The 26,986-nt window shown below is 40.9% G+C and overlaps 1 long non-coding RNA gene across 5 annotated transcripts in view; it reads right to left on the reverse strand.

Annotated features, from left to right (window-relative positions):
- LOC114022257 overlaps positions 1-26,986 on the reverse strand; it is a 67,437-nt gene that overhangs the window by 31,091 nt on the left and 9,360 nt on the right. Inside the window, exons 1-2 of one of the 5 annotated variants that reach the window (XR_006290694.1) lie at positions 25,434-25,531; positions 638-721 (exon numbers count right to left, since the gene is read on the reverse strand). This is a non-coding gene — a long non-coding RNA (uncharacterized LOC114022257). Of the gene's footprint in view, positions 1-637; positions 722-828; positions 975-3,020; positions 3,154-25,433; positions 25,532-26,986 lie in introns of those variants that run through there. The other 4 variants (XR_006290692.1, XR_006290693.1, XR_006290691.1 and 1 more) reach the window with 4 other exon arrangements.

Genomic DNA, 26,986 nt, shown 5'->3' on the forward strand with positions numbered 1-26,986 from the left:
TATTTTTAAGAATAAAACATGTAATAAAATCATACTTTCATGATTTTGCATTATAATGTAAATACTTTATAAAAGCAGAAAATATTTCAGTCAGATGTAAATTTGATTCTAAAATGGACATTTGAAAAGGGCTGACCCCATGAATATTTTTACTTAGTTTAAACTAAGATTTTTATGCAATACTCTCATCAACAACACATGTGAAAGCTGTATGTTGCTGTACTGAATAGGATTCACATCTTGGCAATCAGAAGCTCTCTGAATGGTTCAACTCAAGCCACAGAAGTACTACCAAGAAGTCTAAGTTCAATCCTTAGCTCTGGCAAAGATTTCCTGTAGGACCTTGAGCAAATCACCTAATATCTCTGTATTTCTATTTCCCATCTGTAAAATTGCACCAAGCGATTTCTGCATGAAGGTCATAATGTCTGTCTGAAAGACATGCTCAATCTCAGTAAGAGCCTGAACTGCATCCCACCATGTTTAATGATGAAATTGTACATACCCCAAACTGATTTATGCTTTGTACAAACTGTATAGCAACAAGATTTTTCAAGGTCAGCTGGTAAGACACATAGTGGGAAGCCTACCCCTATGTGATTGGAGGGGTATCATGTGATCAAGAGTTTTAGCTTACCTGAAAAATCTATTTCAGTGAGGTTATTTCCATCTCTTTCCTTGAGAAATTGAGGCTCCACTTTAGCTGAGATCTAGGATGCAGCTGGAAAAAAAAAATCCAGAAAAAATAGTTTTTTTAATTATAGGCAACAGTTCTAAAAACACCTAGATCTATCCATTTCTGTGGCTGCTTTGCCTCCAGTCCCTTACCTGCCTCCTTCCTCTTCCTAACATATTCTTCAAATTAAAAAATAATTAGGGGACTGGGCTTATGAGACTGGTAATGGAAGCCTCCATCACCATCTAATAGTTCCTTGATGGCTGAGAGCATGTGAAATATGATTTGGTGGTCTCAGTCCAGTCCCTGAGTGTTAGTTGTAATGCCTGTCCCATTAATAGGTCCTGTAAGCCACCACCATAATGGACACTAATTGGCAATAAAGGCCAATTTACACGCAGATTGAGTGATCCTCATTTTATGCAATTGTTTCTTCCAAGTCAGGAATGAGGCCAGTTGCAGGCATCATGGAGAAACTCACAATGCAGTTTCCTCCTGCTGTACCTGTTAAGTGGTTATATAGAGGACTGTAGTCTGCAGAGCAGTAAATCCAGCAAGTTCGCAAGCATTCAATTAATTTTTGAAACAATTAAACTAAGTTATTTTCAAACTGTATGCTTTAAAAAGAATTCAATGCTGGCCTGAGACCTGCAAACCAAGGTTTGGCTCAAAACACATTTTATGGTTGAGCTGTTATAAACCCTTGATATTAAGGATTTATAATGCAAATGCTGACACAACCTTAACTCTGGCCATCTGAGTGCACCACTATAATTAGATGACAATTTAATTATTTCAGCTGCAGCGGAACTGAACAAGTAGTACAAGAAAACAAAAACTGCAGCATTTATATAAGCTATGGGTGAGACAAACTAGTAGCAAACCAAGGTGCATGCATGTATAAAACCTGACAGAAATTGTGTTAGGAGGAAAAAATTCTATTCAAGTATCACTGACTCAAGAAGAACTTAATAAATAAATATATGGCACCCAGCTTTGCTTTTGGTGTGGAATAGAATTTAAAAAAGTCATAATGCAGTTAGCTAGTCCTTTTATTCTTCTTCATATGAGAAAGATTTGAGGCCATTCTGAGCAACACAGGATGTGTTAAACTAGAGACCAGTGACTGACTCATCAATAGATAAAAATAGATTTAAACTGAGAAACAACAGCTAAGAAAAATGGGTTTGGTAGTGGGTAGCAGATGAAAGAAAAATCAAGCCAAGTGAGAAAAGTTAAAGAAAGTTGTGAGAGGAGGAGCTGTTTCAGAATATGCCTCTCCCTTCAATTTATTCTACACCCAATGTTAAATAGAATATTATATATAATGCTACTAATTATGTATAATATTGTTCATCAGCACTTGAACTGGAGGGAAGATATTTATTATGAAATAATTAAAAGCCCAAACCGCATATTGTTTCCTGGATCATATCCATGCAATAATATATATGCAAAACTACCACTGGCCACCCTGATGGGGATGAAGTTAAAGCTACCTTAAAAACCATCAATGGGACTATAGGCATGAGCACGACATGACAGATTAAACTGCTGATGAACAATATATTGAAAGGGTAAAAACTTATTTTGCTGTAAGTGGTAGTTTATCACCCATTAGGTTATGATCACTTCAAGGCTAACAGGTACATAATTGGAGAGGAAAAGGAGTACTTGTGGCACCTTAGAGACTTGGAGAGAGCAGTCAGTCAGCATGAATTCACCAGTAGCAGAAGGAACAGCTAGCCAGAAGGCACAATGAGCTCTCAAGTGTTTCTCTTTGAACTTCTCTGACACAGGGCAACGTAAGTCCATGCTTGAACCCAGGTTCAAACCTAACACCCCTTACGTCTACACTGCAATTGTGCTAATCCTGGTCTCCGAACCAGAATCCCAGGACCTTGCAGAGCAGAGGGTCCAAGCTCAAGTCAAGCCGGAACCCAGGGTCTGAGCCCTATGGTTTTGCACTGTAGGCACAGTTCTGCTTGACTCAGGTCCCAGGAGTCAGCCAAGTACCCCACAATTCCCTAGGACAACTTAGTCCTCTCTCTTTCAACAATCGGCAATCCACTCTACTGAAAATGGAAGCTGCCCTCCCCCCCCCTGTTTGGCAAACAGCAGCAGCTCGGGTCAGCATTAACCCATTCTCTTCCGATCACCAATCTGGAAGCATGCTAGCAGAGAGCCTCACATGGGTTTGCCACGTAGAGCAAACTGATCAAGCCTTTTTGCTAAGTGAGCTGCTTCATGGTCATGGAAGCACAGCCAGATTTTGGTGAATCTCTGGTGTGAGGCAAGTAAAACTGTGGACTTCAGCAAAAGCACCAGGAATAACAACACATACCAGCAAATAGCTAAAAGGCTGGCCACTCTGCAAATTTTCCAAACAGGTGATCAGTACAGGGAGCGTATTAAGTTCTTAGCTGAAGGGCGAGTACTGGAAGATCCGGGATAAGAACTGCACTTCAAGCAACTTGCCAACGAAATGCCCATTATATGACAACTTTGACCAGGTTCTGGGCACCGCATCCAGGATGGAGCCAACCATGCTTCATGACAACCTGATCAGCAGTGATGGTTCCCTGCTGGGCCCTGAATGCACCATGGGGACTGATGGGAGCTAGCAGCAGGAGCAGAAAGTGACTCTTAATGAAACCAGGCTCAGAGGAGGCTGTGGATCAGGATCAACAGCAAACACTTGGTCCCTATTTGGAAGAGCTGTTTGATTTTCCTTCCCGCCCCCACAAGGAACAGCCTGCTGATGAGCCTGCAGAAACTCCAGTGGAGACAGAAGTTGCCCTGGAGCCCAGTAAGTGTATGGCTCAAATGTAGAGTTTATTATTACAGTAATGGGAGGGATTTCTGCTGTAAGAAAAAATGCAAAAATGATAAACCCTGGCTACCAGCATTTGGCCACTAACGGCGGATTGTATCACACAGCCTAGTATCCCCCACAACGAGGAGTTAAAAATAGTGACTTAGAATTCAAAACATTCATAAACAACTGTAAAGGTTATTTTAACAGTTAAATCATAGGTGTTTGGTAAGGTCATTCTGGTTTTCCTTTTCAGTTACAAGAAATTTGACACTTTGTAATCACTCTTCCTGGGTTTATGGAGCCACTTCTACTTCCAAATCCAGTGCATTTCAGTTAGGGTCATGCAGTCTGCAGGTCACAAAATCGTTTCTCCAGAGTATAAATGTGGTGTCAGTTTTTTCCCAGAACTGTGTCAGGTGGAGTAAAGCTGCAGAGTTAAGCCATGTGTGAGCTAACACTGCATCATGTTAATTCTCTCATGGCTGCTGATTGCTGCAAAGTTCTCCCGAAGCAGGAACTCCAGATAGTTAGTCACATTGTGGGGAAGGGTGTATTTAGAACCAGGCTCCTGCTGCATCACCACCACCACCACAGCATGACCACCCTGCAATCTGCCGTCAGCCCAGCAGTAGCTTGGACATCTCCATGTTGGGGTGGCCCAAGCATTCAGGGCTCATGAGCAGCTGGACAGGGCAACTACACTCCATGCAGGCTTCCTTCTTCAACAGAAACCTCTACCCACCTCCCCTGCTGTCAATTGAGGGGAAAAGGGGCAAAGAGTGGGGACATGCAGTGGTAGAAGGATTGTGCTGGGTATTAACTATTCTTTGCATGTGGTTTTATAATGGCAGCTGGCCTTCCCAACTCTGAGTGTTTTAGTCTTTTTAAGACGTTTACAAATAAAGCAGGTTATGTTTTCAAGAAAATTTATTTCTATCACTGCATCACATTCTATAATCATGATTTGAGTTAATAAAGCTAAAAACATGTTCAGGAGCAATTAAGTATTAGTAAGCAAACAGTATTCCTCCGTTTAGCTAGGTACAGCAATTAACATTTGAATAAATGCCATCTATACACCTACTCTGCCCTCTTCTCCCCCACAACCAAATTCATTATTCATCATGTCATTCAGACTTACATTGCACAGTAATCAAGCCCACACCCCTACCAAGCACTGCCCCCCCCCCCCGAAATGAGCCACTTTTCGCCCCACAAGCACATTCATACAGGTACTATTCCCCCTCTTCCTTTGGTCTATGCAAGTCCAAAATGGGAGCGCTCAAAGCATCCCCGACTTTTGCTGCCTGACTTCTGTACACCCCGTACTTTCTGGCTGAGGGAACATAGGTCCCATTCAGGGGGAAATCACTCACCTCTGGTTTCACAAAGGTTGTGATTAGCACAGCAAGTCCCATTAACAGGGGCAGGACTGATGACACAGGAATCCAAATGGATTTGTAGACACCTCCAATGTGATTTTAATCTTCCAAAAGCACATTCAGTAGCCATTCTACAGCTGCTAAGAGTATAATTAAACCTTTTTTTTATTTTGGTTAGGGCCTCTGAAATCAGGGAAGGGTTTCATAAGCCAAGGCAAAAGTGGGTTATTCAGGGTCCCCCAGAACAACAGTGGGGACAGTAACACCATTTATGTCAATATAATCTGGTGGCAATAGTGCCCCAACCTGTCCATGAATGTAGGCTCCAGAGAGGCAAAAAAATTCTGGCATTGTGAACTTTTCCTGTACAGCCCACACTGACATTCATAAAAATGCCTCTGTGGTCCACGAGTGCCTGCATAAAAATGGAGTAGTAACCTTTGTGGTTTATGTACTCGTGTGCTCCTCAATAGCCCTGGAACAATTAGGAAACCCCATTCTCTCAAAGCCAGTAACGTGCTGACTTGTTATCATATTAGCTAATTTCACAGTTAACTGATTTAACAGCATGTTCTGGAGATCAACAAATCTGGGCTCCTTTTGACTAAAATGAGGAGTAAATTCCAGAGTCAAGGATGTTTCATCCATGCTTCAACATGCTACAAGTTAGTTTCTGTAATGATTGTAAAAACAACGAGGAGTCCTTGTGGCACCTTAGAGACTAAGGTGCCACAAGAACTCCTTGTTGTTTTTGCTGATACAGACTAACACGGCTACCAGTCTGAAACCTGTGATAACTGTGTTGTTCTTTACAGAAATCTGGACTCAAATCATTTAGGGCCCTAAAGATCAAAACTAATACCTCAAACTTTATCCACCAGGTATCTGGAAACCAGTGTGCATTACAGAGCTTGAATGGTCTCCTTGATTTAAACACAGTTTAACAATTAACATCTGCATTTACAAAGGTGAAATTTTCTAGTCATCTTCTGATACATCCTCATGTTGAACACATTTTTGTAATTCATTTTTGAGGCTGACAAAAAATTAGTTGTAGTATGAGTCACATCATAGACAACATTGCAATCTTATTGCCAAGTGCAAATTAAAAACAAAGTTATTGGTTACTGCTACAATTTGGATATTCAGAAATTACTGAGGATCCAACATGATCAATAAATTGCAAAGCTGAGTAACAAACAGTGGGTATGCTCCTTCAGTTGAAAAATATTTGTGGTTGCTTCTCTAAATCTCAGTGTTAACCAGAATGAGTCCCATCCAGCCAGATCTCATCCAAGCTCCAACCTCAGCTAAAAACCTACTAAAGTATTGAATGTACTTCCTGGGTCAGATGTCATAGAAATAAAGAGATTTATAATTGTTGGGCATTGTGTTAAAGAAAGAATAGACATGAGTGGACTCGAAGAGCTAACTGAGCTTTTCAGTATTTTTGAGAGCTAGAGACTTGCCTTCCTCTGAAGCAATGAACAGGGAACACTATTGCCTAGGATTAGGTGATTATTTTTCCATTAAATCCTTTTCCTCCGATTGCTGAGGTTGGATTCCAGAAGGCTCTATTCCTATCGGACTTCTTCATCTACTCTCTTAATAATGTTATGCATTCTTCTACTAAGGGTCCTGAAGACAACTGCTACTTCAAATTAGCATTGACATTTTATATCTGCTTCTGTGTTTTTCTTAGGTATTCAGTCTGTATGACATTTCACGGCCTAGGGTAAAAACACACGCACACATATATATATATCATTGATCTTTCTACTGTTGCACTAAAACCATAATACGTCTGTTTTCTACTACCAGTTTCAAAGTGAGATTGCAATAAGACACTATTTTCCAGCTAAGCATATTTAAATATTGCATGAACCTGGCTCCTTTCCAATGCACATTTTATTAAAACCAGCTGTGAGGTAATTATTGAACATGCTAAAAATGGCTTTTGAGAGCAGAATGATGAGTTTTGTCCATTTTGAATTTACAGGCTGAGCTTTGACTACATTTCATATTCCAGGAATTCACTTGCCTCTCACAGCAGATCAGCTTTATACACCGCAGTCTCTTAATGACTTCAGAAACATCATTTCTGAGAACTGCAGGAAATCTAGGTCAAGGTCTGATTGTAACAGAATTTACTTACATGAGGCGTATGCTCTTTATGAAATAATAAATAATATGAATACAAGCCTCAGTGAAGTCAGACTGTGGAATAAAAGCTAAGTAATGTAATTATATTTGAAAATAAAATTATACAAATAGGAAAATTAATTTATATACATAAATTATCTGATGTTCTGAAAGTAAAACATCTGTTGGGATTTTAGCCTAGTCATATACTCAAATGGATTTCCTCCATTCCTGGTGGATTGACCACCTGTTATATTTTACAAGAAATTTTAATTCATCTTCCTACATCATATAAAGTTCTAGGAGGCAATTTCATCATCAGCTCCAAAACATTCAATTTTATGTACATCAAATAAAGCATTTTCTCTGGGGATAATTTTGACTTCTTTATGATTACTCATTTGCAAAAAAAAAATTTTGAATATTCTAACAACAAGGTTATATTTGAGTCCACATTTGCATACTAATGGTCATCAGTATTTCAGTTTTTACTGTTAGCTTACTGGTTGTATACAGCCCACCTCTTCAATGTCAAATATGTTTATTAGAAATTAGTATTACTATTTTATGCATTCACAGCCTGAGAATGATAATATATGGATAAACATCATTCCTAAAAGAAGCATGTTTGTGAATACTGTATTAAATTAGTGCTCAAGGGGAACAATGTAAGAAGAGAAAAATACTGCAGCTGAATTCACTTTGCAATTGTGCTGATATTAAATACTCAAAGATCTAATTATATGTATTCTTCTAGCCAGCAGAATCTGTGACCCGGCAATAAGGGTACACAGAGAAGAACAGTGATCTGGAATAAACTTGAGATATTCTGACAGAGTTCTGTTCAGTTCTATCTATTGTCTTATGCTTTGCCTATCACCATAATATCTTAGCCCCTTCAAATATTTAGATAATCTTTCTACTATATAATGACAGGTTTCAGAGTAGCAGCCGTGTTAGTCTGTATTCGCAAAAAGAAAAGGAGTACTTGTGGCACCTTAGAGACTAACAAATTTATTTGAGCATAAGCTTTCATAAGCTACGAGCTGTAGCTCACGAAAGCTTATGCTCAAATAAATTTGTTAGTCTCTAAGGTGCCACAAGTACTCCTTTTCTTTCTACTATATAGTGGCCTTTCCCCACAGTAGTAATGCATCTGATCCCAAGGAGAGGCTTGCGCCAGCATTCCCAGGAAGAAACCATATTGGATAACTTTATGTTGATGGGGGTATTCTTCTGTGTTCCCAACCAATATAAAATTTGGAGCTAGAGATTACATACCAAAGCTAGAAGAACAAATGTGTGATCCAGATTTAAATAAAAAGGATGAACCTCTAAATTCAAAGCTATTATCTCATCTGTATTCCATTCTTCCCAGGCCCCTCAAGGAGCAGGCTTGTTGGGGACAAAGGGGTCATATCTAGAGCATCCTGTGTTCCAGGCACCCCTGGCCTCAGTAAAGGCACCCCAAAGAATCGGGGAGCATAAAACATCTTAGAGATACCTTTGTCCCCTTCTTCAATGGCACCAAGCAGAGCTCTGATTTTGGATATCTTTAAAACTTCAGTCTGCAGCTCTGAACAACTGGTTATCCATGAGCATAAATGTCAGCTATTGAATGAGTGCTGATGGGGACAATAATCAGAAAGGTCATTTTTGACTTCTCTGAATTCCTGAGAGAAGGACTTATTTTTCCCTGCAAATGCAAATTACAATTCTGCAAAAATATCAAAGAGGATTCAGCCCAATTGTGCAGCTCACTCTCTCTCTCTCTCACCCTCTCCTCCACCCCATGAAGTCAGTATGAGTTTTGAGTGAAGAGTATGGGGTCAGGTCCTATATTAGTGAATACAGAAATGGTTTCTCAATATTTAAAAACTAAAGAGACATATTACAACACAAACTGAACAAAAAATAAACAATGGACAAAAAAAATGTTTAGGCTGCCACGTAGAGAGGAGGAGTGGATAGTTAGGTTTGCTTTTGAGAATCTCAGTTGAGGCACCTGATGAAAGTCATGGTGGCAGTGATAAGAAGTACAGGAAAGACCCTTTTGTGGTCACATTAATCTTGTGCTGTATATTTTTTTGTATTAAAAAACTAATAACTTTCTCAGCAGAAAAAACGCAGGTCTTTAAAAATGTAGCAGAATGAAGAAGAAAGTGGGTTTTTTTCCATACACAAATATTTTCTCCATTGTTTACTCAGATATGTATCATCCTTCTTTGGAACATTCTAAATGCATTACTGGGAAACTTTTTAACTGCACAGTCATTTTCTGTCCTTCACCCCCCACCAGAAAGATAAGTAAAAAAGAAGAGAAAATTGCCAATAAAATAATTTTCTGCTATAAATTTGTTAGAAAAAAGGCCATCATCATAATAATTTGGATTGAAAATTGTATCCATTTCTAATGGTTAAATGATAAGAACACGCAGGCAAAAAAGAGGCTCTATGGCCTGAGGAACCTATCTATTTTTAATCTGCCAGTCACCGTGCTCTAGAGGCACCAGTGGGAATAAGCAAATTGACTCGAACACTGATAGACTGTGAGCCAGGAGGAAAGCCACTTTAGCTCTCTGTCTCAATACTCTTATCAGTAAAGTTAAGCTAGTAATATTTACCTAACTTTTAGGGGATTTGTGGGAATTAATTAGGTCATGTTTGTACAGTGCTTTGTACATTACTCCTGGGGGGAATTCTGCGCCACTGCATGTGCACAGAATTCATGTCCCCTGGAGATTTTTTTGCTTCCCCGCAGAAAAATGACTTTCTGACAGGGAAGCTGCAAGAGCAGTCACGCACCACTCCCTAACAGCGCAGGTACATCATTTAAGGCACCCAGAGCACCTGGTGTAGAGGTAAATCACTGCAGGGCTGGGGACACCGCAGCCAGTGGCTCCTACCCTGAGCTGGAATCAGCTGCTAGTTCCAGCTGGTCTGGAGCCAAGATAGGACGGGACGACTTCTTCCCCTGCAAGGAGTGGCTGGGGATGTCAGATCCACCCCCAGAAACCTCCCCCAGCTGCAGGAAGCTCAGCATCCTTCCCTGCTTCCTGCCCACATCGCTCCTCAGCTGCAGGGGGAGGAGACGCTGTGTGGGAAGCAACTCCGCATCTGCCCAACCCTCGTGCATCTGGACCTCCCATACCCAGACACCCCTTCCAAGCCTCACTCTGTACACCCAGAACCCCGCAACGCTCCATACCCAAACCCCACACCATTGGACCTCAATCCCTGCATCTGAAGCCCCTGCAACCAGACCCCCTATTTCCAGACCCCCACTCCTGCACCCAGACCACCCCCTGCTGAGCCTCAACCCTCCCCCCTGGGGCCCCACATCCAGACCTCCACATTACTGACCCCCAACTAGATGCACCCAAACCCCCACCCCACCAAGCTCCACTCCTCCTCCAGCACCCAGGCCCCTCTGCTGAGCCCCAACCACCTTCACCTGGAACGCCCTGCAGGAACCCTCCCAATGAGCCTCTGTGCATCCAGATCCCCCCACACCTAGACCCCATGGTGAGCTGCCTGCACCCAGATTGTCCCACACAGAATCCTCTCACCCCACAACTGGATCCCCCACACACTGAGCCCCTCCACACTTGGATCTTGCCTGATTTAGCCTGCTGCCCCACACCTGGTGCACCAGGTGCAGAGGGGCAGAGCCTCAGGGTGGTTCTGGTGCAGGCCCAGGCCTTGTGCTGTGTCAGGACTGGGTGAAGCCTCACCACTGAGTCCGTGTCCCAGGGGTGGGGGAGGAACTGTAGGGTGATCTCCCACCTTTGTGCAGCCAGTGGCCTCTGCTCCCCAGTGCAATGCTGGAATGCTGGAGCCTCTGCATTTATTTATTGACAAATAAAATGTGCAGAATTTTAAAATATCGTGCACAGAATTTTTAATTTTTTGGAGCAGAATGCCCTCAGGAGTAGTACATGTAAAGTGCCATATAAATATTAAGTACTATAAATTATCATCATATAATGATTGGTTTCAGAGTAGTAGCCGTGTTAGTCTGTATTCGCAAAAAGAAAAGGAGTACTTGTGGCATCTTAGAGACTAACAAATTTATCTGAGCATAAGCTTTCGTGAGCTACAGCTCACTTCATCGGATGCATTCCAGTGAGCTGTAGCTCACGAAAGCTTATGCTCAAATAAATTTGTTAGTCTCTAAGGTGCCACAAGTACTCCTTTTCTTTTTGTAATGATTGTCAGCCATACGTATAGTTCTTTTTCCTTTCCTTGGATTGTTTTGAGGATGTAATGTTTCTTGATTTGTCATAGACTTTCAGGATAAAATGGATAGTAATCTGACATGACTACCAGCTGGTTTGGATGCTACAGAAAATAAATTAAGCTGCAAAAACACAAACAATTTATAAGTAAATAAATATGTTCCTTAAATAATAAAAGGGCTTTTCCAGCCCTCACATTCATTTTTAATTAGACAGCACTGTCTCTTGCCACAACTAATTGCTGAGTTTCTCAAATGAGACGAAGAAGCAAGTATTGATTTAACTGTCAGTTGAGTTCATCTGCAACCAAGAAACGTGCCATTTTTGTTAGAAGTCATCCCAAAATGGCAAAGTTATAACATGCAGTACTGAGACCAACACATTTCATGAACCGTGGCAAGTAGCAACTACATGCCTAGACTTTCACATCTTATTAAGATCTGTTTTGGGGGAAGCATATCATAAGCCTTTTTTTATTTTTGGCCCATAGCCAGCCCAAAAGGATTGTTTAAGGCAGTGAGCAAAACAAAACCAAGTTTCCATATTTTTGGACACACTACATGAGAAAATAGAATATGAAGTGTCCTTTGCAAACCAGAAGCTCACAGTTTGGCAAAGAGAATTTAACAGAGCTGTGGCTGGTTTTTATTAAACTCTTCTTTTTTTCTCTTGCTCCAAAATGGCTTTGTGGCTGGTTTTTCTTTTCCTTTTTTTGACAAGGAACAATTTGACTGATTAAACTAGGCTGCCGCACATATAATATGCAGCCAGTTACTATGGCAACAGTTTTACTTTGACACACAGCTTAGCTTGTTTTAAAGAGTGTACCCTGTTATGTCAATTTGGAACACCAGCATTTTTCCCCAAAAAAGAAAAATTAAAATTAGTTCAAGAACAAAAACTAAGCTGGATCCAGCATGTTATTGAATCACAGAAATTAGAGCTGGGAAAGCCGATTAGGCCATCTATTCCATCACCTTGCCAGTGCAGGTTTAGTCCCTGCCCAATATCACAATTCCATTATTGTTTTATTTCTTAAATGCAATAAAGTCCATCAGTATCAGTACGATGTAATGGATGTACATAGTAAGTCAGGTAGCTCAAAGTTATGGTTCCCTCAACAACTGTAACTCAGCCCCTTGCATATTTAAAGGATTTTGTATTACTGTTCCTTGCCAAAATATGTACAATATGATACAGGTACATTTGTCTGGAAATCAGAAGTTTTTTAATTTCTTGATGTTCATCTCATCTATAGTTTACTATTAATGTAGTTCACTACATTCAACAAATAAAACTTGATTGAGACAGATATCAGAACCCAAGTTCACGATGAAACAAGAATGAAAACTGATTTTGATTCCACTCAAAAGGCAAAAGATAAATTTGCTTTCTAACAGTTGAAGTTTCAACATTTAATCCAGGTTTTCTAGAACTAGGAAGAAAAACATTACTGAATAAGCAATTTGGGAGGGGGGAACAAAACTTATGGTGATAGAGGAATCAATTCACATTAATCCTTAAATCGAAGAATTATTACCACACAGATGAAAATTCTAACTAGTTTTATGTTGAGCAATGGAGAACCATCAACTTTGATCTCTGAAATACACCAGATTGGAAAGGAAATGTGGATGCATATTTTTGAATCCTAAAATTTATATTTTAGTCTTCTCCATGTTAATATTCACAAAATCACTTACACATGGTCTCAGGAGGGATGAACAAGCCAGCAAGGATGAAATAAAAATTGATGCTAATCTCTCTGTTGCAGATAAAGTGAACCAAACCCCAAACTCTGAGCTTTGAAAAAGTTCATATAACATTTGTTCCACAGTGAAGCTGGGGCAGCAGTAGTTAATAAAGACTTTGGATTTATCTACTTCTGAGATTTCCCCTAGCCCTATTCTCCAGACATCCTCTCCACTCATGGATTCCTAACTTTGAGGAGGGCCGTCTGCAGGGCCTGGGGGAAGGGATACTCAGTGCTGAGGACATGGTTGACTATTTCAGTGCAGGGTGGGAGATATCTGTAAGTAAAGGGTTCATGGGGAATAAGGAACACTAACAGTCAGTTCTCCCATGATTTCCAGAATTTCAGATAAACATCTTGACTGAATCTTCAAGCCTTCTAAGGCATTCCTATTATTAAACTATCTAGATATTTCTAGGTTTGATCCTTTTCCTATAAACTTTGCTAACATCTGTAAATATGAATCCTAGGCTCACAGTAAGTCATTCTTTTATTTGTGAAATGAAAAGTGTGCCTCCCCTACTGCTCTCTTTAGTCCTGAGTTCAGTGTTGTCTACCTCTACCACCCAGCTTCTTCTATCATTATAACCTACAGCAATGAAACAAAAGGCATGCTTTTTTTCCAGCAATTATAAAATTACTTACTTAATTTTACTAAATGTAATTAGTTCCAAATCCATTGACGGTCACTGCCTTCTGTGCCATAATTGCTAATCTTACAAGTTAGTCTATTGTATAACTGTGTCCAATACCAGCTAGTACAAATTGATTACCTGCACTGCTTCATGCCTGCCTGCTTTCTGTGCTATCACCCCAAAAATTCCACTAGACTTGTTAAACATCCACGGGCAAGATATCATCAAAGTGTATTTCTCCAGATGTTGTACGAGCTCTTCTCTTGTTATGTCTCTAGGATCATCTTTGCCACAGAGGTTTGACATGAAGGGCTATCACAGAAATGTAGGACTGGAGGGGACCTTAAGAGGTCATTTAGTCCAGTCCGCGGCACTGAGGCAGGACTAAGCATTATCTGGACCACCCCTGACAGGTGTTTGCCTACACTGTTCTTAAAAACCGCCAGTGATGGAGATTCCACAACCTCCCTAGGTAATTTGTTCTAGTGCTTAACTACCCTGACAGTTAAGAAGCTTTTCCCTAATGTCTAACTTAAATCTCCCTTGCTGCAATTTAAGCCCATTACTTCTTTATCTGTCGTCAGTGGTTAAGGAAAACAATGTATCACCCTCATCTTTATAACAACCTTTTACATACTTGAAAATTAATTTCCCCCCCCCCCGCCATCTCCCACACTGAATAAACCTGTTGCTGTCAATCATTCCTCATAGCTCGTATTTTCTAGACCTTTAGTCATTTTTGTTGCTCTCCTCTGGACATTCTCCAATATGTCCACTTCTTTCCTGAAGCATGGAGCCCAGAACTGGACATAGTACTCCAGTTGAGGCCTTGTTAGTGCTCAGTCGATGGATTAGTGCACAATTGTGCACAATTACTTCTTGTGTCTTGCTCACAATGTCTATAAACATTTCCAAGATGCCCACAATATCATGCAATTGTAACAGCAAGTTCTATCCAAAGTCAGACTAAAATCCTTCGTCCTTCCTAAAGTTCCCAGCTTTTCTCCCATTCCATTATGTTGGCAATATCTTTGCAAAGAGAGGATGGTCAAATTCAGAGATGGGGTAAAATTTGCAAAAAAGTGTCTAGGGTTCAGATTCTCTAAGGTATTTAGGCATTGTTCCATTCAATATTTAACACCTAACCCCTTGGCAACTTGCTACTTAGTGGAACCCTCACTCCCAAGTTATGCGCCCAGGCTACCCATTTGATACTTTGGAAGAGTTAGACCCCTAGAAAGAGATCCTCAGAAGCCAGCAAGCTGAAACCATACCTTAGCAGCTGAAACTCTCTCTCTCTCGATCTCCCCTACTCGTGCTCAATATTTCCGTCATGCTTACTTTACATTTCCTTGTGCGCCCTGCCCCTATGTTTTTGTGCCAGCACTGTGCTGTCCTCACACCCAGTCATCCTAATGCAGGGTTTGACAGGTATCAGGTCTTCCATGATTGCCTATATTGACATGATGGCCCAATCTCATTTTAGGGCCTCCAAGGTTTGGCTTGAGCTAGGGCTCCAAGTAGCTCATTAGCTGTAAGGCAGCGTCAGGGTTTAGGTAGCTTTGCAAATCCTGACCAGTGGCAATTAAAAGCCATGAGGATTTAGGAAGTTACATAACAATTGAGCAGTGATTATGAGAATGCCAGTGGCATCTGAATGGTGGTTTGAGGCATTTGGGTACCTGAATACTTTTGCAGATCTGGGACTAGGCGCTAAGTCGCTTTTGAAAATGTGGCGCTCAGGTGCTTTTCCAAATTTTACCCAGCATGTAAGTTTCCCAATTGGTCCATCTTAAGTTACTTACACTGCATGTAAAGATTTCATCTTGTACACTGTTTGTTCTGGCATAAATTACTTTTCACTCTTCATTTCTATCTCTCAACCTCTGTTGCAAACAAAAAAAAAAATCTCACTTCAGTTGTATCTAGTTCACTGCATTAACCCTTGTTGATCCTCTAACATTGCTTGTCAATACATACTGACTAAATTATGTTCAGATTTGCTTCTTGAATATTGAATCCGAACATCCAAGGTGGAATTTGAGATCCAGACCCAGCTCTGCTCTCTTTGTGAGAATGGGAGTGACATTTTGATTTTTTTAATCCATCAGTTATTTAAAAACAAGACAAAAAATGCACCATTATTTGCTCATCAGTCCTTTTTTTAGCCCCCTTGTTCTTTTTTTTTTTTTTTTAATTCTCTGATAACTATAAAGAAGTCCTAAAATCCATCAGCCTCAGTCTTAGCCTTTTCTGATGTTGTTTGTGGGTGGTACAGTAATTTCTTTCTGAGCATACATTATAGAGAGCTTTATTTCACTTCCATCTCTAGGCCCCCTCATTTCCATTTCTCATTTTCTTCCAACCTCACTCATGACAAGTGAAGAAAGATAATAAAATATGAAATAAACTCTTTCCCTTTAATGAAGACCTGCTGCCACTTTTTTTTGATGCTTTGTGTCTTACATGTGAGTAACAAATGCAGCAGAGTATAGAGATAGCTCAAACAAATGTATTTTTAGTGCAACAGCCTTTTTCTGTGCTTCATACAGCCACAAAGAGAAACAAAATACATATCAACATCAAAGTCTGAAATGATACAACACTCAAGGCTGGCTCTAGCTTAGAGGGGCAAAATATGTTGCCTAGGGGAATCAACGAATATCAGGGTTGGAAGGGACCTCAGGAGGTCATCTAGTCCAACCCCCTGCTCAGAGTAGGGCCAATCCCCAACTAAATCATCCCAGCCAGGACTTTGTCAAGCCTGACCTTAAAAACCTCTAAGGAAGGAGATTCCACCACCTCCCTAGGTAACCCATTCCAGTGCTTCACCACTCTCATAGTGAAAAAGTTTTTCCTAATATCCAACCTAAACCTCCCCCACTATAACTTGAGACCATTACTCCTTATTCTGTCATCTGCTACCTCTGAGAACAGCCTAGATCCATCCTCTTTGGAACCCCCTTTCAGGTAGCTGAAAGCAGCTATCAAATCCCCCCTCATTCTTCTCTTCTGCAGACTAAATAATCCCAGTTCCCTCAGCCTCTCCTCATAAGTCATGTGCGCCAGTCCCCTAATCATTTTTGTTGCCTTCCAATGGACTCTTTCCAATTTTTCCACATCCTTCTTGTAGTGTGGGGCCCAAAACTGGACACAGTACTCCAGATGAGGCCTCACCAATGTCAAATAGAGGGGAACGATCACGTCCCTCGATCTGCTGGCAATGCTCCTACTTATACAGCCCAAAATGCAGTTAGCCTTCTTGGCAACAAGGGCACACTGTTGACTCATATCCAGCTTCTCGTCCACTGTAACTCCTAGGTCCTTTTCTGCAGAACTGCTGCATAGCCACTCTATTCCTAGTTCGTAGCAGTGCATGGGATTCTTCCGTCCTAAGTTCAGGACTCTGCACTTGTCCTTGTTGAACCCCATCAGATTTCTTTTGGCCCAATCCTCTAATTTGTCTAGGTCCCTCTGTATCCTATCCTTACCCTCCAGCATATTTACCACTCCTCCCAGGTTAGTGTCATCTGCAAACGTGTTGACGGTGCAATCCACGCCATCCTGCAGATCATTAATGAAGATATTGAACATAACAAAATGGATATTAGAGGCAGCTAAATGTTTTATGACTGCTATTGGGTGGGTGTCTGCAGGCATGAGAGTGCACAGATGTTCTCCACTCCATCTGTGTGACCAGAGATTTTGCCTCAGTTGCCCAAAATGCCTTACAAACACTTTAAATGGGAAATTTTCAGAAAAACCTCGGGAAGTATTTAAATTCAGAAAAATTCTAATTGCTGCTTAATTTGGACATAAAACAAGTGGTAATAGTATCAGGACCCTTTGGAATGCTTAGGATAGTAATTAGTTTTAGGAATAAATCTTTAAATAAAAATTAAGAATAGTTTAAATTAGAAACATCTAGTAATGGTGGCTATAGGGTGATGTAATATAGTGGGCGATCCCATTTCTAATATAGGGGTCCATTACCTATGATGTAATGAGTCCACTTCTTATGATGCAATGGCAAATTCCACTTCCTGTGAGGAATGACTCAGCAAAATCCCATAGAGATACATTGAAGCCCATAAGAATACATGGGACTTTCAAACAGGAAGTAGCTAGGGTTCATCCAAAGGTCAGCTGAAAAACTCGATAGGCATACATTGAGAGGACGATGAAGGAGCTACTAAGACACGTGACTAAGTAGCATATAATTAACATATGATAATCTCTGGAAACCAATTGGCTGAGCTTGAGTGTCACATGTTGATACATGTGACAAATTAGCATATGCAAATCCCTGAAAGCTGAATTACAATAAATTATCACTAATAAGCTGCAAATCATATAAAAAGGCAACATCCAGCAGAATAAAACTTCGTAGGGGACAGGGACCTGTAGGAGAGCGGAACCCTACAGGACACCTGGAAGAAAGATGACACTCAGAGCTGCAGCAACCACACCACTGGAACCCTGCTGGGTAAGAAAGCTAACTATTGCCTTAGCAGCACAGTAGCTAGCTACCCATGATCACAACCATTGACAATGCTCGCTAGCCCCAGACAATGCTCACTAGTGGCCATTGCTCACAAAGCAGCTACTACTACAGAGGCACCACAAGCCATAGCAACCGCTTCTGTAATAGCTAATTATTTTTCCATCCTAGTCATGCCGCCCAGTAGCAGTGCAACCCAGGCTCGCTAGAATCGTTCCCAGGCAGCTCTTGCAGCAGCAGTAACAGCAGTCCACCCAGGGTTCCAAGGTTGCCCCTGGCAATGGCCGTTTCTGTCACCCAGCCAGCAGGAGGCCACCACAGCAGCTACCAACAGGCGTCCGTCTCTGCCACCACAGAGCAGCATTTATCTCAGCAGCAGCTTGTGGTGAACTCACCAGAGAACCTGCGCTACCTAAATTTACCAATGATCCCTAATTTAAACAGAGCAGAAGGACCTTGTAAGACGGTTCAGAGGGATTTTGAAGAAGGCTTCTGTAAGTTCAATTTTCTTCTACTTTAACATCCTAGAGCATATGGGTTTTGATTTTAAATAAAGCTGAATGTCTGTGGTCTGAGTGAGATCTCCTCCTACCCATTTAGTAACTGCCATGCCAGCGCTTACTAGATGCTTAGTCTTAAGTGTTTAATATTGAATGTTTAATTGATGTATTGTTCAATGTTTAATTATATTGTTATAAGGTATAGAGTATTAAGTGAATTATATTGTTATATGCCATAGAGTTGACATTGTTATTGTAATGTTGCTTTTTTATTTGCCGCGCCACTTTATTCCCTTAACTGTAACCCTATTTTATTTCTCTACTCTTTTACTGTAACCACTCGCTTCTAAATAAATATTTTTGTTTTAGAAGATTTCCTGCTTGATGGTCTATTCTTGATCGGAGGGCTGAGTCCGTGTCCCAGTTTTTGGAAAGAGACTTTGAACTGTTGCATATGTATCCATACTGCAGCGGGTGGTGTACCTGGCTGCAAAGCACTTTTCCCACACAGATGTGCTCATTTTACATTTTCTATAAATACTTCAGTGGTTGGAGATAAGGAGTTGAGCTTTGGTATTGCCATGGTACCTTTGGCCATTTCTGCTGCCCATAATTTGTACTGTGCTTCTGATATTGTGGCACAATTGGATTGTCCATAGCATGCAGCCATGAACGTGGTTGCCAGCATACCATTGCTGCATGGATGTCACCCAACTGAGAGAGGTGAGTATCTAGCTTGAAGAATCAACACTTTGCCCAGGTCAAAATAGAAAAAACTATTGTATCTCAGCCTGAGAGTGTGTGGGCAGCTAACAATCCCAGTACAATGTTTCAGAGTTGCTCTACAATAAAATGGATGTCTATTACAGGGTTCCATAATCACTAAAGATGTTAGGTCACATTCAAAGTATATAGTGCAAGAGTAGGACAAATGTCAGTGCCATCTGGTAATACTGATATTCCCATTGGTTTCTCTTTTGCAATCAACACCACTTGTTGTATAAGGATTTTTTTTGGCTTCCTCGTGTGTGGGCCATATCTTCTTTGTTGAACACCACACCTACATAGTTATTTTAACAGCTGTGTTGTCTCTGCCTGCGACGATTAGTTTGTGCTTCAGTGCACGTTGCTGGTGAAACTTCTTGTCTTGAATGAGTTCTGTACAAATGATGTCAGTCAATTGTTTCTTATTTTCAGTAAACATAAATACAATTTTCTGTGGAGGTGGCTGTGTACCTGTACTCAGCTGATGTACTCCGCTTGCTTCTGTAGCTTTGCTAGATCTTGTGACACTCTATCTTGAAATCTTTGTACCTGTCAAAGATGAGGTATACATCACCTGCTGCTAGTTTATGTTCAATGTGGACTACAAAACTGTTCATGACATACATGATGATATCACTTGCTGGCCAGTGTACTAACCAAAGAACTGTGGAACCATCATGGACTCTGCCGGTGACTTCTTGTGAAGTGTGTTTAGCTGAGACTTCTGTCTGCAGCTGATTCCTTAGGTTAAACTTAGCCTTTGCAATCTTCATGTCACCAGAGACAGTGAACACTGATGTTGGCACAGGAGCCAACTCATGTAACAAAATATTCTTAATGTCAGCCTCTTGTGAACTTGTGCGTCACCACCCTTGAATAGATGAGTTTAGCATTAGAAACCTTTGATGGACCAACCACTACATGCTTTTTTGTCACTGCCAGTGTCTCTGTCATAGAACCCTATGGGCCAGCTACATTCAAATTCTTGCATTTTGCAAATTCATATTGGAAGTGCATTGTCTACATTGATTAATGGTAATGTCCTTGTTTATTGGCTGTTGCTTCTGGGTGCTTACTGGTGTCTAAGGGACCAATACACAGTTCTAGCTTCCAACTAATGGTTTCTCTTTGCCTTTCATTCATAGCAATTCATAACTTCATTTCTTCTTTGTGGATCTCTTGTATTTGTGCCTCATGGGTGTAATTTATGTTTGCAGTGTCTTCCACCTACAGGCTGCATATGTGGAGCCTAAGAGCCCAAGTCTTGAGAGTGTCTGATTTAAGGGTTCTTCCAATGATGCAACCATAGCCTTCAGCATACTTCATGATGGTGGTTTCAATATACATGTCACTCCAGAAGCATAAACGAAAACAAAAGGTGAATGAAGAAAACAGCTGACCATGTGTTAAGTTTATAATCTGTGAATGTCTGTAATTGTCCAGTATTTGAAAATTAATTCTCGTGAGTGAATGTGAGAATTAGTTGAGTGAATATGCTCAGAGTATAAGAAGAATGTGTCCGGGTTGCAGGGGTAGGGGAAAGAAAGTAGTATACACTAGTATGCCCTAATACAGACATAAAACATATGTACCTCCTTGCTAATTATGTTCCATAATATTAGTGTGACGTTTTAATTAAAAAAAATAATTAAAATTCAATTAAATAAGTTCACTGTCACCTGGCTTGTGAATCAGGAGTTATAAGTGCACATATTTCAAAATGCTCAATAAATGACAAGCTGTCAGGCAGTTTCTTTAAATGCAGAGTCTTGAATTTCAGAACACACACACCACTGTATGAACACTAGAACAAGGCACTGACAAAAAACTTGCATTTCGGTACCAAACTATTAGGTTTTCAAAGTGCTGTACCAACATTAGCTAATAAGTCCTCACAACAGCCCCATGACACAGGAAATCATCTACCCAATTTTCTGATAGCTTCTGTGTTCAATTTCTCTAAGTCAAAAAAATTTCAGTTTAAGTAACAGAGGGATGGCTCCTCTCTCTCGCTGTGAGTCATCCTCACAAACGAGCTCTTTTCCTTCCTGATCAGGCCTCCTCTTTTGGTGTAGTAGAAGCTATTATAAACCTATCAGAGGTCAAATGAACTCCTCTCTTTAAAAATTTAAAAAAACTTTTCACCTTCCCACCATTTAGTGCCTCACAAAATATCCATTATACTTTCATTATGATGAAAATCACTAATCTTGAGCGAAGAGAGAGAGAGAGATGACCTGGTCTTGAATACTGCAGGATGTAACTATCTTGCGATATACTTTGGGGCAAAAAAATTTGCAGAAGTACCATAGCATCTTAAATTTTAAATATTCATTCAATAGGCTCAAGAGAGGGAGTTCTGGGATCTACCATCTCTGGTCACTGTCTGAAGAGAGGACACAATTCTGTGACAGCAGTGATTTAGGCCATGTGACCATCTGTATTATTTTGTCCTTTGGGAGATGGGAGAGCCAGGGCTTCTGTTGGGATTGGGGAAGGACCTGAAGTAGAAGGAGTGAACTGGAAGTAGTGTGGGCCTCCCAAAATGCTTTGATTCAGAAAAGTATCTCGATTCAAGAAAGCATTTAAGCCTGTGCATAAATGTAACCATGTGATTAAGTGCTTTCCTGAATAGGGGCCTGGATACTTATAATGAAGCAAATGTTTGAAGCTCTATCAATATGTTTAATTTATCCTAAACATCACTTCCCTTTCCCGTCTAAGTATGTGAAAATTTGAGACAACATTGCAAGTCAGAACTATCACAGGATAAATGTTAATAATTCATTATAGAAGTTTAGCCACTCTGACAATGAATTTGAGGGCTCTATGTATTTTCCCCACAGTAAAAAACAAACCTACAACATACATAGCCCTCATGATCTAATGGAACTGTAAAGTTCTAATCCTGCCTCTGCCACTTCCTCACTGTATGGCCTTTGACAGAGCTACGTCGAAAATATACAACTGTTACATACGAGTATTCTAGCCCTATTGCATTCCTTAACTGGAAGGTTTCCGCTGTATGCATTTTCTTACTGAATATAAAACTGCTTTAATTGTTAATATGATGCTGGTAAACCAGGTACCAGCTCTTGCCAAGTCTGTAGCCATCAGCTGAGCACTGACAAATTCATAGCTGTAAACCAGACCAGCTCACCTATATGTTAGTATTGTTCAAGATAGGTGTTAGACTTGAAATAATGTTTTTTGTGTACAGATTCTATAAAATACTTGTAAATTGCTGCATTACCTGTAATGTCTGTATTCCCTGCTGCAAGATACTTTATCTTTGTTTTATAATAGTACAAATGCCTGCTCTGAACTCAGACAGAAAGAGTGCCTCTCCCCTCCCCCTTCCAGGAGGGCTATTAAAATTAAGCAGGCCTTTAAGACAAAAGCTTTGTTGATTGCCCCATCCACCCATGCAGAAGTATGTACAGAAGGCCTCATCCCGTTGGTTTGAATGCTGGAAGAGGGAAATAAAGACAGTTGACATGAATACCTCTTTGCTGTTTGGACTCTTACAAGGGCTAGTGCTAAGAATCAAAAAGCAGAGATCCCCAGGGTCAACCTGGCATAGCCCTTAAAAGACATTCAGCACTGACCGGTTACTACATCCGTCACCTTTTGAGACACAGATTTAACTAATTTGTGCATATATGCTTCCTGCTTTAACCTGTAAATAACTCATTTTTTCCTAGTTAATAAATCCTTAATTAGTTTACTATAGGATTGGCTACCAACATTGTCTTTGGCGTGAGATCTAAGGTACAAACTGATCTGGGGTAAGTGACTGGTCTCTTGGGACTGGGAGCAACCTGAATATTTTGTGATTTTTGGAATAAGTGATCATTTATCACTAAGTCTAGCTTGCCTGGGTGGCAAGATAGACTGGAGAGCCTAAGTGAACTGTCTATGGTTGCACGGAAAGACTGTTACAGTAGTCCAGGAGTTCACAGTCGTTACTGGGCTGGGGAAATCTAATTATAGAACATACCACCACCATGCATTTGTCAGTCTGCCCTGAGGTAGGCATGCGTAGTCATGAGCCATTTCAGACAGTGTAACAGTTATCACTGCCTTTTCACTTTCCTTTCGATTCCTGTGCTTTCAGCTCCCCTTTTCTTTTCCTGATCTCCCATCCTTTGTGCTGCTCTTTCCTTGGTGTCCCTTGCATTTTTTTCAGCAACAAATTTAGGAATACTAAAACGACATTAAGTGAGAGAATACTGAAAGATCAATGAGCTATAGCAAATGGGATGCACATTTGACACACTGGTTCAAGAGGCAGTCCAACTCCACTAGCCAAATTCAAGCACAGTCTTTACCAAACCAAATGTGTATCAAGTTGGTGTATCAAGATTATAAGATGTGTGAAACATCTCCTAGACTGTGTATTTTCAAAATTAAATTTCTCAAAGCATTCTGGAGTCCAATAATAACTGTTCTGTACTCTCAAAACAAAATGAGGTGGGAAAGGTTTTCTTTAAAGGAAGAAAAGGATCAGAACTGGTGTCTTATTTTTACTTATGCCTGGATTTTAAGATATCCATAATTGATGTCCAAGTTCCCATTTGTAGCTGATCATTATCATTATCACATTCTCAAGCATTTGTGACAGCACTAATCTCCCTGGTAGGACTGGATATCCCATAGCAATTACACTGAATAAAATCCAATTGCAAAAGAAGAAAAATGGTTCAGATGTTGGTGAGTATGTTGTAAAGTTACAGCAAATTGAAATGCCATTTAGAATTTTTTCGGGATTCCTCCTACTCAGGCCAGCACAGTCATTCAGCTTGTTCTCATTACCTCCTTTGATGCTCAAATTTGATAGTTTACCGCTGTGCATATCACCACACTGCATTGGCAATACTTTGCAGTTGCTTTTATTGAGGAATCATTTAAAAGTATTTTACAACATTTCATAAGAAAATAAAATAATTTGTGAAAGCTAAAAGGGACACAGCAGGAGCTCTGTCTCCAATCTCACTTTTGCAATTCAATCTCTGAGCACGGAAAAGCAAAACTGTCAAAATTATAAAACTATTAGGTTTCTGTGTCACTGAGTACAGTTATTACTGTTACTGCAAATGTACTATGCTCCAGTGGCAATTCATTGGTAGCAAACAATAAGACAAGAGCTCAACTTTGATTAATATTCATGACCAGCCCACATTTCATATGTTGATTAAGCACACTGCTAAGTCTTAGAAGAGGATATTAAACCAGGAGATATTGGAACTGTCATATTATATATGGGATGGAGCAAGCAAAGTAAATAAAACTGGAGCTACCTTGAACTACAGCGAAGCTCAGCAGCATCACCTACATGTAATGCAGAATTCCTTGGCACAACAAACGTACATCAACCTGTCTGCTCCTACATACTGTGAAACAGATAGATTCTCTAGTGGCACTGAGCATGGTTCAGCCATAAGCACATTGGTACCCCAGGCCAAGATGGGATTCAATGCCCCTTTCTGCCCAATTACTTTACCCACTGTTGTGAGGGGATGCTATAGTTGCACTACAATTACAAATTTTCTACACATATACATGCATACGTTCATAACCATAATCTATATCCATATCTCCTACTGATCATTAAGTTTATAACATTACAAGCTTTCGTAAGAGAACTTACTTGACATAGTTATACTATTACTACTACGACAACAAAAACATTGTATACAACTAGTTGATTCAATTGCTTATTCTCTAGGGTTCAGACCCTGTTCTCCCCTGGGGGTGTCTGGATGATGACTATCACACCCAGTATCAGTACTGGTGGAGGAGGTGGACAGGTCCTGTGAAGGAAAGGGTTTTCCATGTAACATTTCAAAGAGATACATGAAACATCAGATGAATCTTCAGAGAGAGAGAGAGAGAGAGAGAGAGAGAGAGAAGTGTTGCTGAAATTCAAAAATGACTGGATTGACCTTAAGAGGACCAAGGAACCGAAAGTCCAACTTGTAAGCCAGTCTGTCTGTGCAGAGATGCTCCCTGGAAAACCTTACCTTTTGCCTCACTGAATAGGTGTGGCCTTGCTGTTGAGGCTGGTCCATACGCTCTTGTTTTTTCCATGTGATGCTTAACTGCTTTCTGTGACCGATGATCGTCTCCACTAGGTCTGAGGTGGCTAGTTTGGGAGACAATGCAGGTAATTGCAGGTGGACTCAGAAGTGGTACTCAGTTGGTAAAAAAGGTGCTTTGACCCATACACAGACACCAACTTTGTTCTTTCCCCAAGGGGTGCTCGACCCCTTTTTCCTCTCTTCATTCTTGTAACGGATTGTCTACACAGATGGTGAGACACATGAGGGCATCCAGACTCACAGGCACCTATAAATTTCTTCTCACAGGCCCCATCGGAACCGGTACAGCTGTGCTGCCTCATTCCCATTTGAATCAGCCACAAGGTGGCAGAACTGTGCTGCATAGGAGGCTAGGAGTGCTCTGCCCCTGTCGGTTTAGGCAGCCTCTGTAGGACTGAGACTGCATCATGAACAGGAGGTAGCATTGGTTTATAAAACCCCAGAATCACCTGCAATCATCATCAAACCGTTCCAGCAGATGTATTGGAGAACAGGGCTCCAAGAGGTGCGTCTCGACTGCAGCATTTTTGGCAAGCAATTGTCTGACTTGCTCGTGCAACAACTGGCTCCCCAAGGTTAGCTGGATGACCTGGGCCTGCAGGGCTTGGTTGTACTCCTAAAGGTGGGCAGCCCATTCAAGTGTGTCCAATGCTCCCAAAAGGCTAGACAGCTCCATTCTGCCAGCATCGGGCTCACTCCTGTGGCCTAAATGGTCCATGCAAGCTGCAATGACTGGGATGTGAGCGATGTATCCTAATGTTGGAGTGGGAGTTGGGAGCAGGGCCAGATCAGATACGAGGTCAGAGTAGGAGACAGACCAGAAGGCAAAGCAAGAGAGTCAGGAAGCAGGCAGGCTCAGGTTACCAGGCAGTAGGAGCAAGGAACTGCAAGGGAATCTGTCCTAAGCAGGGGAAACCCAGTTGCAAGACAACTTCCTGTTCCTGTGCTCAGTTGTAATACAAGCAGGGAACCAATCAAGACCCCCAGCATTCTGCCAGTCAGATCCCAGGATGAGTCTTCTGTCAGAGTTCAGCTTCTAGTTCTAGCAACTGTTGGCAACTCAGAATTTAATGGCTCCAAAAAGTGCTCTGGACCAGGGTTTGAGACCCATAGTCCCTGAAACCACCTTAGTGTCCAGTTTACATATGAAAAGTTAAGATTTTTATAAAGCAATTAAATAGGGGGAAAAAACCACCTCTGCCCTGCCTTAACCTCTGTTCTTATTTCCTACCATCTTCACAAATGTATATGTCTCACTTGTCCCTTCTTTATCTTTTTCTCTTGAGCCTCTTTTGACATTATGCCTTTTTCTATACTACTCCAAGCCCTGGGACTCTCCCTCCCTCCCTCCCAGTGTGACATGAACCTACCCTCTTTCCCCACCCCCACCCCGCCAAAGTAATGCTACAAAATCCACTTCATACTAGACAACATTTCACCGCCCTGCTGATCCCCATCACTAAAATGCTGTCACT

Source organism: Chelonia mydas, chromosome 4 (genome assembly GCF_015237465.2).
Source record: "Chelonia mydas isolate rCheMyd1 chromosome 4, rCheMyd1.pri.v2, whole genome shotgun sequence".
In the NCBI taxonomy this organism is placed as follows: domain Eukaryota; kingdom Metazoa; phylum Chordata; order Testudines; family Cheloniidae; genus Chelonia; species Chelonia mydas.